Genomic DNA, 11691 nt, shown 5'->3' on the forward strand with positions numbered 1-11691 from the left:
AATTACATATTCTGGTTCAAAAGTTAATGTATAAAATCACCTGAATTGATTAATAATTGTAGTGGAACAACTCCAGATCTAGAACTAATTTGAGGACCCTGAGTTCTCTGCTCTTAACTGGAAAATCCACTACTCGGATACCTAGGATTTTGTTTAATAAAGACTTTTGGGTCACTGAATACATAGCATAGAAGGAAGTGCCAGAAATGGCTAGAATTGGTCCAAATTTACTACTGCAGTACCACGTACAGTGCCCAACAAAACATATGAGGCATATCTACACGCATGTATACACACACAGGAAGATGAGAGTCAAATAAGATTGACATAACCATATTGGGCTTCTCTTTCATTTTGATAATAAAGACCATGGACAAGGTTTAAGGGACTCTAAGAAGAGTGGTCAGAGGTTTCAAACACAAGTGCAGTGGGCCTACCATATATATGTGGAAGCAAGTCCAGGTCCTGGGAAAACTATTTGAAATATTCCTTCAGGATGGTTTATCCTTTAAAACTTTTGCATCCTCCCCATGGCATGTAGACTTCACTTCTCACTTCTGCCAAACATATGAGTATTCCATGTTCATGAGCTAGACTGAGGTTTGAAGTTTAGAGTTTGTAACATACCATAGTAATGAGTTACCCAGATTATGGACAGGTATTCTGTGATTTGCATACTGACCAGAGAAAGAAGCATAAAGAATGTCACAGAATTAGAACTGAATGTGCCTTTTCCTAATATGTATATTTTCTTCAGTTCAGTTCAGTCGCTCAGTCATGTCTGACTCTTTGCGACCACACGGACTGCAGCACGCCAGGCCTCCCTGTCCATCACCACTTCCCAGAGCTTACTCAAACTCATGTCCATGGAGTCGGTGATGCCATCCAACCATCTCATCCTCTGTCGTCCCCTTCTCTTCCCACCTTCGATCTTTCCCAGCATCAGGGTCTTTTCCAATGAGTCAGTTCTTAGAATCACGTGGCCAAAGTATTGGAGTTTCAGCTTCATCATCAGTCCTTCCAATGAATATTCAGGACTGATTTCCTTTCGGATGGACTGGTTGTATCTTCTTGCTGTCCAAGGGACTCTCAAGAGTCTTCTTCAACACCAGAGTTCAAAAGCATCAACTCTTCGGCGCTCAGCTTTCTTTATAGTCCAACTCTGACATCCATATATGACTACTGGAAAAATGATAGCTTTGACTAGATGGATCTTTGTTGGCAAAGAAATGTCTCTGCTTTTTAATATGCTGTTTAGGTTGGTTATAACTTTTCTTCCAAGGAGTAAGCGTCTTTTAATTTCATGGCTGCAGTCACCATCTGCAGTGATTTTGGAGCCCAAAAAAATAAAGTGTATTTTCTTGGCATTTGTCGATTTGAAATTTGAAAATGTTCATAGGTTCATAGTATTGATAACATTCACCCAAGGTCACTTGAAATTTGAGTTTTTAGTCAAACTGGAAGTCATTTTTTCCCGAAGCATACTTCAAAGTTCAGCTATGATGGTTTAATCATCACTTTCAAAAATTAATTCTGGATCCTTGGGGGAAATTGCTTCTTTGTATGGGATGTCATTACAGTGTGCAGGGTATTACATTTCTAGAAATAGTGTAATGATGTTGTACCTGATGGAGATGATGACACTAGATAGACCAGAGTAGAATATTTGGGGCACAGGATGCCATTTAGATAACCTTATCCTTGCCTTAACATCATGGGAAGTGAACAGAAGGAACCTTGAAATCACCGGGTTCAGTACTTCCAGTTTATCCATGAGGAAAATTTGGCCTAGAGATGTTGATCAAGGTCCCATGTTCAGAGTCATTCAACTAGTTTGGCCAAGGGGAAAATCAGTTTCCTGACTTTCAGTCCAGGGGACTTTCTTCACGTCACCATACTTTTTCTTACATAATATAGCAATTAAAAGTGTTTAAGGGAATTCCCTGGTAATCCAGTGGTTAAGACTCTGCACTTCTAATGCGAGGGGACTGGGTTTGATCCTTGATTGAGGAACTAAGATCCTGCAAGCCACAGACTGTGGCCTAAAAAACAAAAGAATGTTTCAAAATATGAGTGTAAAGAAAAAAATTAATAAATTTCCCTCACAGTTTTAGGGAACAACCAAAATAGCATCCTCTAAATGATAAAAATGGAGATGGCAACAGCACCCCACTCCAGTACTCTTGCCTGGAAACTCCCATGGACGGAGGAGCCTAGTAGGCTGCAGTCCATGGGGTCTGGAAAGTCAGACACGACGGAGCGACTTCACTTTCACTTTTCACTTATATGCATTGGAGAAGGAAATGGCAACCCACTCCAGTGTTCTTGCCTGGAGAATCTCAGGAACGGGGGAGCCTGGTGGGCTGCCGTCTGTGGGGTCGCACAGAGTCGGACACGACTGAAGCGACTTAGCAGCAAATGATAAAAAAGATAAAATGGGCTTCCCTGGAGGCCACCTGCACTGTCGGAGACCCAAGTTCAATCCCTGGTTTGGGAAGATCCCCTGGAGGAGGGCATGGCAACCCACTCCAGTATTCTTGCCTAGAGAATCTCCATGCACCGAGGAACCTGGTGGGCTACAGATGGGGTCACAAAGAGTCAGACATGACTGAGTGACTAAGCACAAATGATAAAAATGACAATATTGGTTCTAAAACAACAGTATTTTCATCCCAACAGTTTGTGTATTTAATAGACAGATATTTATTAATTATCCACATGCACAAACCAGGTAGACCCAGTCTACTGGAGCAATAAAACAGATGGATTTGTACAGCTGTATTTGTCTTTCTGTAGATAGCATTAGACATGGAACTATCTCAAGTAGGAGCAGGGGGAAAGGAGAAAGCATAAAGTTCAGATTTGCCAAGGTTTCTGGAAGAAAATGGGTTATGAATAATTAGATGAAACAAAGATGTGATTTGAGAGTTGGGGGTAGAAAGAGTTTTCCACGCAAAAGGCAGCAGTGAGGGAAAAGGGAGTTCTTTAGCGGGTCTTGTATGTTTCCTCCTCTAGAATGGAGGGAACGGGCCCAGGGATTGGAGAGTCGATGACGATCAGGAAACAGATGCATCTGTTAGAAGACCTAGAATGGCTTGATGGGCAAAAGCCAGCAAGACTCACTGCTGAGTTCTGGACGGCACTGTTGGAAGGCTGAGCCCCGTACAGACTTTGGTGTTTGGTGATGGTCTTAAAAAGCAAAAAACAACAGAGAACTTGAAATGGTTAAAACTGTAGAAGGGAGAAGAAAACAGAAGAAGAGCATAAAGGAAGATTTATTACATGACAAGCCCAAATAAGAATGGGACATATACAGAAATGCCAGAGGTTCCAGAAGAGAACTGTGAGTGCCCACAGAGCTGGAATCCATGAGCAGCACAAATTCCTGGAACTTTTTTCCCCTATTTCATTGATGAATATATATGGTAAACTGCTGCTGTGCTGTGCTCAGTCACTCAGTTGTGTCCAACTCTTCGCAACCCAGGGACTGTAGCCCTCCAGGCTCCTCTGTCCAAGGGATTCTGCAGGCAAGAATACTGGATTGAGTTGTTATGTCCTTCTCCAGGAGATCTTCCTGATCCAAGGATCGAACCCATGTCATTTTCATCCCCTGCATTGGCAGGCAGGTTCTTTATTACCACTAGTGCCACCTGGGAAACCCCATATTTGACAAGGAAGAATGTTAAAATCTTGTGTTAATTTCTAAGGCATTTCCAAGTGATATCTTGATTACAATATGGATTGAAATTAATCGTTTAGTAACTTCAGACGAGAGTATCATTTACTGGGTTATAACCCAGCTCTAACCCTGGATATTCATTGGAAGGACTGATGCTGAAGCTGAAATTCCAGTACTTTGGCCACCTGATGCAAAGAGCTGACTCTTTGGAAAAGACCCTGATGCTGGAAAATACTGAGGACAGGAGGAGAAAGGGGAGACAGAGGATGAGATGGTTGGATGGCATCACCGACTCAATGGACATGAGTTTGAGCAAACTCCAGGAAATAGTGAAGGACAGGGAAGCCTGGTGTGCTGCCGTCCATGGGGTTGCAAAGAGTCAGACACAACTGAGTGACTGAACAACAAGGATGACAACCCCTCTTATAGATGAGGACACTGAGGCTCCAAGATGCAAGGGGACTAGTTCCTGGCACTGCAGTTTCCTAGGAAATTTTGAGGTGGGGATTCACAGAATGGATTTGAACTGTCAAATCCTGTGGACAGTGAGCACCACACCTGTTGCTGAGATCTAGCCTCACGAAACCATGGCTGTGGCTCTTCCCCTCATTGGTGTGAGGAACCATGGAATGGAGGTGCTGAAAAATCACAAAGTGACTTTTATTCCTCAAAGAAAATCACTTCATCTTTAGCATAATATGGATACTAAGGGTCTAATGCTTTAATGGTGTGTAGTGTGAATTTCTGGAAACAGTGTCAGACTTTATTTTTTTGGGCTCCAAAACCACTGCAGATGGTGACTGCAGCCATGAAATTAAAAGACGCTTACTCCTTGGAAGGAAAGTTATGACCAACCTAGATAGCATATTCAAAAGCAGAGACATTACTTTGCCAGCAAAGGTCCGTCTAGTCAAGGCTATGGTTTTTCCAGTGGTCATGTATGGATGTGAGAGTTGGACTGTGAAGAAAGCTGAGCGCCGAAGAATTGAGGCTTTGAACTGTGGTGTTGGAGAAGACTCTTGAGAGTCCCTTGGACTGCAAGGAGATCCAACCAGTCCATTCTGAAGGAGATCAGTCCTGGGTGTTCTTTGGAAGGAATGATGCTAAAGCTGAAACTCCAGTACTTTGGCCACCTCATGTGAAGAGTTGACTCATTGGAAAAGACTCTGATGCTGGGAGGGATTGGGGGCAGGAGGAGAAGGGGACGACAGAGGATGGGATGGCTGGGTGGCATCACCGACTCGATGGACGTGAGTTTGAGTGAACTCCGGGAGATGGTGATGGACAGGGAGGCCTGGCGTGCTGCGATTCATGGGGTCGGAAAGAGTCGGAGACGACTGAGCGACTGAACTGAACTGAACTGAACTATGAATTTCAGTCAACCTACACATTCAGTTGGGCTTCCCTGGTAGCTCAGTGGTAAAGAATCTACCTGCAATTCAGGAGATCCAGGTTCGATCCCTGGGTCAGCATGATCCCCTGGAGAAAGAAATGGCAACCCACTCCAGTATTCTTGCCTGGGAAATCCTGTGGACAGAGGAGCCTGACGGGCTACTGTCCATGGGTCACAAGGAGTCAGACATGACTTAACAACTATGCATGCACATGCAGTTAACCAGCACGTGCGTGCTTGCATGCTAAGTCGCTAAAATCGTATCTGACTCTGCAACACCATGGACTGTAGCCTGCCAGGCTCCTCTGTCCATGGGATTCTCCAGGCAAGAATACTGGAGTGGGTTGCTATGCCCTCCTCCGGGGGATCTTCCCATTCCAGGGATCGAACTCACATCTCTTAAGTCTCCTGCATTGGCAGGCAAACTATTTCCAGCACCACTTGGGAAGCCCATTAACCAGCACATTTGTTCTCTAATCATTCTAAGGGGTAGGCCCTTACTGTAGTGTGAGCAGATCTGTCAGGTTAGTCATGACTTTGAACTATGGATGAGAGGACAGCAGCACTCCAGGGAGTCCATGGCAGTGCCTTTCACCCAGACTCTTCTCCAGTAGCATGCAGGCAACCTTCTCCCCCACCATAATCCTTCATAATGCTGTTCAGAACCAGCCAACAGCTTAACATGGAAGGCTAGGAGTCTACTACAATAGCGGTTCTTCTAAACGGACCTAGAGGTAGCAGGGCCCCAGAGGACCTCTCTAGAGCCAGCCGCCCGACCCTCATCATCCTAGACTTTCTGTTTCAGTTAGTCTCAGAGTGGGGTCCAGAAATTCGGAGTTTTAGAAGTTTCATAGGTAATTCAAATATATAGCCATTCAGGAACTACAGCTTGTAACATACTATATTAAATATCGTTTTGCGAAGACTTGAAAGCAGGATTGATGTTCATTCTTCCGACAAGACCAGTCCCCAGAGAGACCTATAATCATGGACTATGAAAAATCTAGGTCCAGACCAAGTTTGCTTTTTACCTAGAAAGGCTTCTTTCTCTGCCCCATTTCAAACCTGGGGGAAGTTATTGAATTGTGGATGTCATCTGGTGGTAGTTACTGTTGTGCTCAGGATTTTGGAAAGACTTCTGTTTATTTGGCATGCTCCACACAAGCCTGTCAGGCCCTGGGGATTTGTGGCATTTGCAGAACTTACAAGGCAGGCAACATAAAAATATATAAGTCACTGAGTGAAATATTTGGGAGCTCCCTTCACTTTTACAAATTGGCCATAAAATAGAAACCACAGACATAACATTCGTATAACCATGGTTGCCAAGAATGAAGAATCACTTGGGGTGCGGGAGGGAGAGGGAGGGTTTTTGTTGTGTGCTTCTTTGTAGGATGCACAAAGAAAGAGTAAGTATCAAAAATTTGTGTGCAAATGATAATAGGGACATTAAAGTTGAAATGCCTAACAATTGGCAAATATCTGTTGAGGAAAAATGGGGATTTTGATCTAAAGAGGGCTTTAGACATCTTTTTACAGTTGTTAAGTTTACCATTTGAGGGTATTCGCTTGTCTTGATAGACATTTTAAGTGCATTTAGGATTTTATATACATTTCACTGTGACGTATTGCTTCCTGTTTTTTCCTTTCCTAGTGAAGTGGGTCACAATATCTGAGGCAGCTGTGACTGCTTACAATAGATTAGGGGAAGGAATACAGGGAAAACTACATCCTTCTCTTCCCCTCCCGTTAGCTGCTCTGACTCTCTGGACTTACATTAGCTTATAAAATGCATCCTGAGGAAGGAGCAAGAGAGGCCAGTCGACTCCTGCCAGTTCCAGCTGAGCATCTGGGGACATAAGTAATGGATGAGTAATGCCCGATGATTCTGGTTGTGAGAGTAAGACTGTTGAACAATAGCATTTAATGAGATTGGACACATTCAAGACATGACAAAAAGAAATAGCATCTCTGTTGCAGAAGCCAAACTAAAGGTCATTTTCACCTTTTGATGTTTTATTATATTAAATAGAGTGTCATTTTGGGGTCAGGTTAGCTGTGAGCTGGGTTTTAGTTGTTACGTGGTACTTTTTTAGCTTTGTGACCTTGAACACACCAAATGATCTCTCCAGCCTTGGTTACTCATCTAAAAATACCCCTAATATCCATCTCACAGGGTACTTGAGTGGGTGAAAAGACAAGATAAAGCTCTAGTCAAGTCAAACACAGATTGGGCTGTGGGTGGGGATGAAGGCGACTAGTGGTACAGGGTGGGGGAGGGAGTTGGAAGGGGATGAATTAATCCACATTGTCTCTAGACCTCAAACTCTGTCATTGTGTGAATCTGTGATCTATGAGAAAGAGAAGGGCACACAGGAAAGTCGCTTAGGTACTACTAATGATGTTTAAATTATTTGAAAATGTAAATTCCTAGAGAAATGTACCCTAGAGTGAAGACAGTTATGCTATTTGATTCACTATTGTTAACAAAGATTAAAAAAATGTATATGGCACAGAGCCTGCACTTGGGGGTCAGAGTCAGCCCTCCATAAAAATCTGTCCTGTTTTTGTACCATCATTTCAGAAAGTACACATCAGAAAAGATGAGAAAGTTGGTGAAACAGACTTCAGGAGCAAATTTATAGTTGTACTAAAAACAAGGATGAGCAGCAACTTATTGCCATTGTTAATTTTAACACCTATCCCAAAGCCCCAATCAACTCATTGGTCTGGCCTGACTAAATCTGCCAGTTTCCAGTGAGTTCCATAGGTTTTCAGAAAGGATTTAAAAGCCCCACCCTAAATTTGAGAAAGGTTATTCTTTGTGATGGTGTATTGTATGTTGTGGCTCAGACAATAAAGACTCTGCCTGTACTGCAGGATACCCGGGTTTGTTCAGTCCCTGGGAGGGGAAGATCCTCTGGAGGAGGGCATGCCAATCCACTCCAGTATTCATGCCTGGAGAATTCCATGGACAGAGGAGCCTGGCAGGCCACGGTCCATAGTGTCGTGAAGAGTCGGACACAACTGAAGTGACTTAGCACACACTCACTGTGTTGATTAACCAAGAAATTCAGGAGAAATTATTTCCACCTCAGGTTTCTAAGTGCCTCTGTTCTTCATCTAAAATTTCTAAGATACACTTTATACTCTTTGAATGAAGTACTAAATATGTTGTAACTCACACCTTCTAGGTCACCAATTGACTAAATTGTTGTTCTGTGCTGTGCTAGGAGACAAGGAAAAATGTATTCATCCAATTCTTGAACAGTTTAATTCCCCCAAAGAGATTAAAAGTTGTGTTTGTTTTGGCAGCTTTGTCACGACCACAGTGTATCTTCCAGCCGGGTTATTACAGAAAATCCAGCTCACAAACAGCAGTAGTGCAATCGCACTAAGTGTGAAGCCCAGTTCAACCTCCCTGGGTCACAGTCTCGTGAATAAGAACTAAATGATTCGTCCGAATATCTGAACTTCTACAATTATTTCCAGAGAATAGACTTTTGAGGTACTCACTGATTGAACCGTAAATGAAAGGGCCTATTATATTGATGGTCTTTTTTACCCTGATGATTTTATTAGCATTTGGTCAGAAAGATCAGCTGTATTGGAAGATTGTCCTGGTCTCACAGTTTAGTGGAATCATTGTGTTAATGTTAAACAGTACATTAAGCCCCTCAGAGCTGCCAAGAACCAATCAATGTCTATTGAGACACTATGTATCCAAGGCATTTTCTAGGCACCATGAGGACACATAGATCATGGCATCCATTCCCATCACTTCATGGCAAATAGATGGGGAAACAATGGAAACAGTGAGGGACTTTCTTTGCTTGGGCTCCAAAATCACTGCAGATGATGACTGCTCCCATGAAATTAAAAGATGCTCGCTCCTTGGAAGAAAAGTTATGACCAACCTAGATAGCATACTAAAAAAGCAGAGACATTACTCTGCTAACAAAGGTTCATCTAGTCAAAGCTATGTTTTTGCCAGTAGTCATAGATTGGAGAAGGAAATGGCAACCCACTCCAGTATTCTTGCCTGGAGAATCCCATGGACAGAGGAGCCTGGTGGGCTACAGTCCATGGGGTCACAAAGAGTTGGATACTACTGAGCGACTAACACACACACATGAGGGCACATAATAAAAGATATTATGACTGACCCTAAGGAAACAAAGTATTGCTCATTTAAAAAATATACATGTGAAGAATTATATCAAAATGATATATGACTGGTTGCTATGTAAGTGATGTTAGTATTATATTTTACTCCAATGACAATTAGCCTTGAAGCTCCAAATTTACAAGATGCTGCTCTGCCTATAAAATATTTTGAGAAAATTAAACCTGTAATTACAAAGGCAAAAATTCAAATTGTATACCATAGCCAAGTTTGGGGTATATTTAGATATGTTGTACTATACTCTTTAACTTTGGGCCTTTTATGGCCTTCTGTTATGGATATGTGCTGAATGATGGAATCTTTTGGTTATTTTATTTGTCAATTACTGTTGAATGCCCAGCATTAAATATGGAAATAATGTCTTTATTGGGGATTTAAATATTTAATCAGATACTTTTTATAATTGCTTCTTTGTCTATCAGAATTTTTATAACTTGGCAATTAGAAAAGGAAAAGAAATAAAAGGCATCCATACTGCAAAGGAAGAAGTAAAACTATCTCTGTTTGCAGATGACATGATCAAATATATTGAAAATCCTAAAGATTCCACACAAAGAAATTATTAAAGCTAATAAAATGAGTTCAGCAGGGTTGGAGGATACAAGATCAATATACAAAAATCAGTTGTATTTCTACCAGTGAGCAGCCAATCCAAAAATTAAATTAAAAAGCAGTTCCATTTATAATGGTGGTTTATTCACTAAGTTGTGTCCAACTCTTGTGATCCCATGGATTATGGCCCGCCAGGCTCCTCTGTCCATGGGATTTTTCAGGCAAGAATACTGGAGTGGCCTTGCTAAAAACTAGCAAGGGGGCACTTTTTCAGTCCCCTTCTGATGTCTATGTCAGAAGCTTTCTCCTATCTCTTTTATAAAATTTTATTACACACACACACACAAAGAATACTAGAGTGGGTTGCCATTCCCTTCTCCAGGGGATCTTTCTGACCCAGGGATCAAGCTCAGATCTCCTGCACTTCAGACAGATTATTTACCACTAAGCTACCAGGGAACACCATTTAAAATAGCATCAAAAAATAAATAAAAGAATTATAAGGCTTGTACACTGAAAATTGAAAAACATCAATGAAACAAATTAAAGGAAAATCCAGTAAGTGGAAAGACTTCTATGTTCATGTATTGGAAGACTTAATATTATTAAAATGGCAGTAGTCCCTATATTGATCTATTGATTCAACACAGTCCCTGTCAAAATCTCAACTGCCTTTTTTGCAGAAATTGACAAGCTGATCCTAAAATTCATAAGGAAATGCAAGGGACCCAGAATAGCCAAAACAATCTTGGTAAAGAAGAACACAGTTGCAGGGATTCACCCTTCCTGATTTCAAAACTTAGAATGAAGAAATGGTAACCCAGATTCTGTGGTTCTGGCATAGGATGAACATATAGATCAATGGAACAGGACTGACAGTCCAGAAATAAAACTGTAGTTTTATGGTTAGGGGGTTTTCAGTAAGGGTGCCAAACAATTAAATAGAGAAAGGAAAAAAAAGTCTTTTCAAAAAAATGCTGCTGAGGCAGATGGATATTCACATGCAAAGGAATGAAGTTAGATCACTAGCTCACATCATACACAGAATTAACTCAAAATGAATCAAAGACCTGAATATTAGCACTAAAACTATGAAACATCTAAGAGAAAACACAGGTGTATATCTTTGTGACTTTGGATTAGGCAGTGGTTTCTTAGATATGATACTGAAAGCACAAGCAACCAAAGAAAAACTAGATAAATTGGATTTCATTAAGGTTACAATCTTACGCTTTGACATTTCAAGAAAGTGAAAAGACAATCCATAGAATGGGAGAATATATTTGCAAATTAAGAAAAAATATAGAAATTTTAAAACTCTATGGATAGTGAATAGGATCCTGCCTACTGCACAGGGAACTCTGCTCAGTGTTATGTGGCAGCCTGGATGCGAAAGGGCATTTGGGGGAGAATGGTTACATGTATATGAATGACTGAGTCCCTTTGCTGTCCACCTGAAACTACCACAACATTGTTAACTGGAATGTTAAAAAAAAAATGAAATCTGAAAAAAAAAAAAAAAAAAAAACAGTGAAAAGACAAATAACCAATTTTAAAATGGGCAGTGTTTGAATAGACATTTGTCCAAAGAAAATATACAAATGGCCAATAAATACATAAAATATGCTCAACATCATTAGTCATCAGGGAAATGCAAATCAAAACCACAATGAGATACCACTTCACACCCATTAGGATGGCTATAATAATAATAATAAAAACAAGCAATAGCAAGTGTTAGCAAGGATGTGGAGAAATGGAAACTCTCATGCTTTGCTGGTGGGAATATAAAATGGTGCAGCTGTATTAAAAACAGTTTGGCAGTTCTTCAAAAAATTAAGCATAGAGTTACCATATGATCCAGCGTTTCTACTCTTGAGG

The 11691-nt window shown here is 41.2% G+C and overlaps 1 protein-coding gene across 2 annotated transcripts in view; it reads left to right on the forward strand.

Moving 5' to 3' along the window:
* The window catches only part of UST (uronyl 2-sulfotransferase), a 322187-nt gene that overhangs the window by 187471 nt on the left and 123025 nt on the right, over window positions 1–11691 (forward strand). The window lies entirely within an intron of this gene.

The sequence above is a fragment of the Bubalus kerabau genome, chromosome 9, assembly GCF_029407905.1.
Source record: "Bubalus kerabau isolate K-KA32 ecotype Philippines breed swamp buffalo chromosome 9, PCC_UOA_SB_1v2, whole genome shotgun sequence".
Lineage (NCBI taxonomy): Eukaryota > Metazoa > Chordata > Mammalia > Artiodactyla > Bovidae > Bubalus > Bubalus kerabau.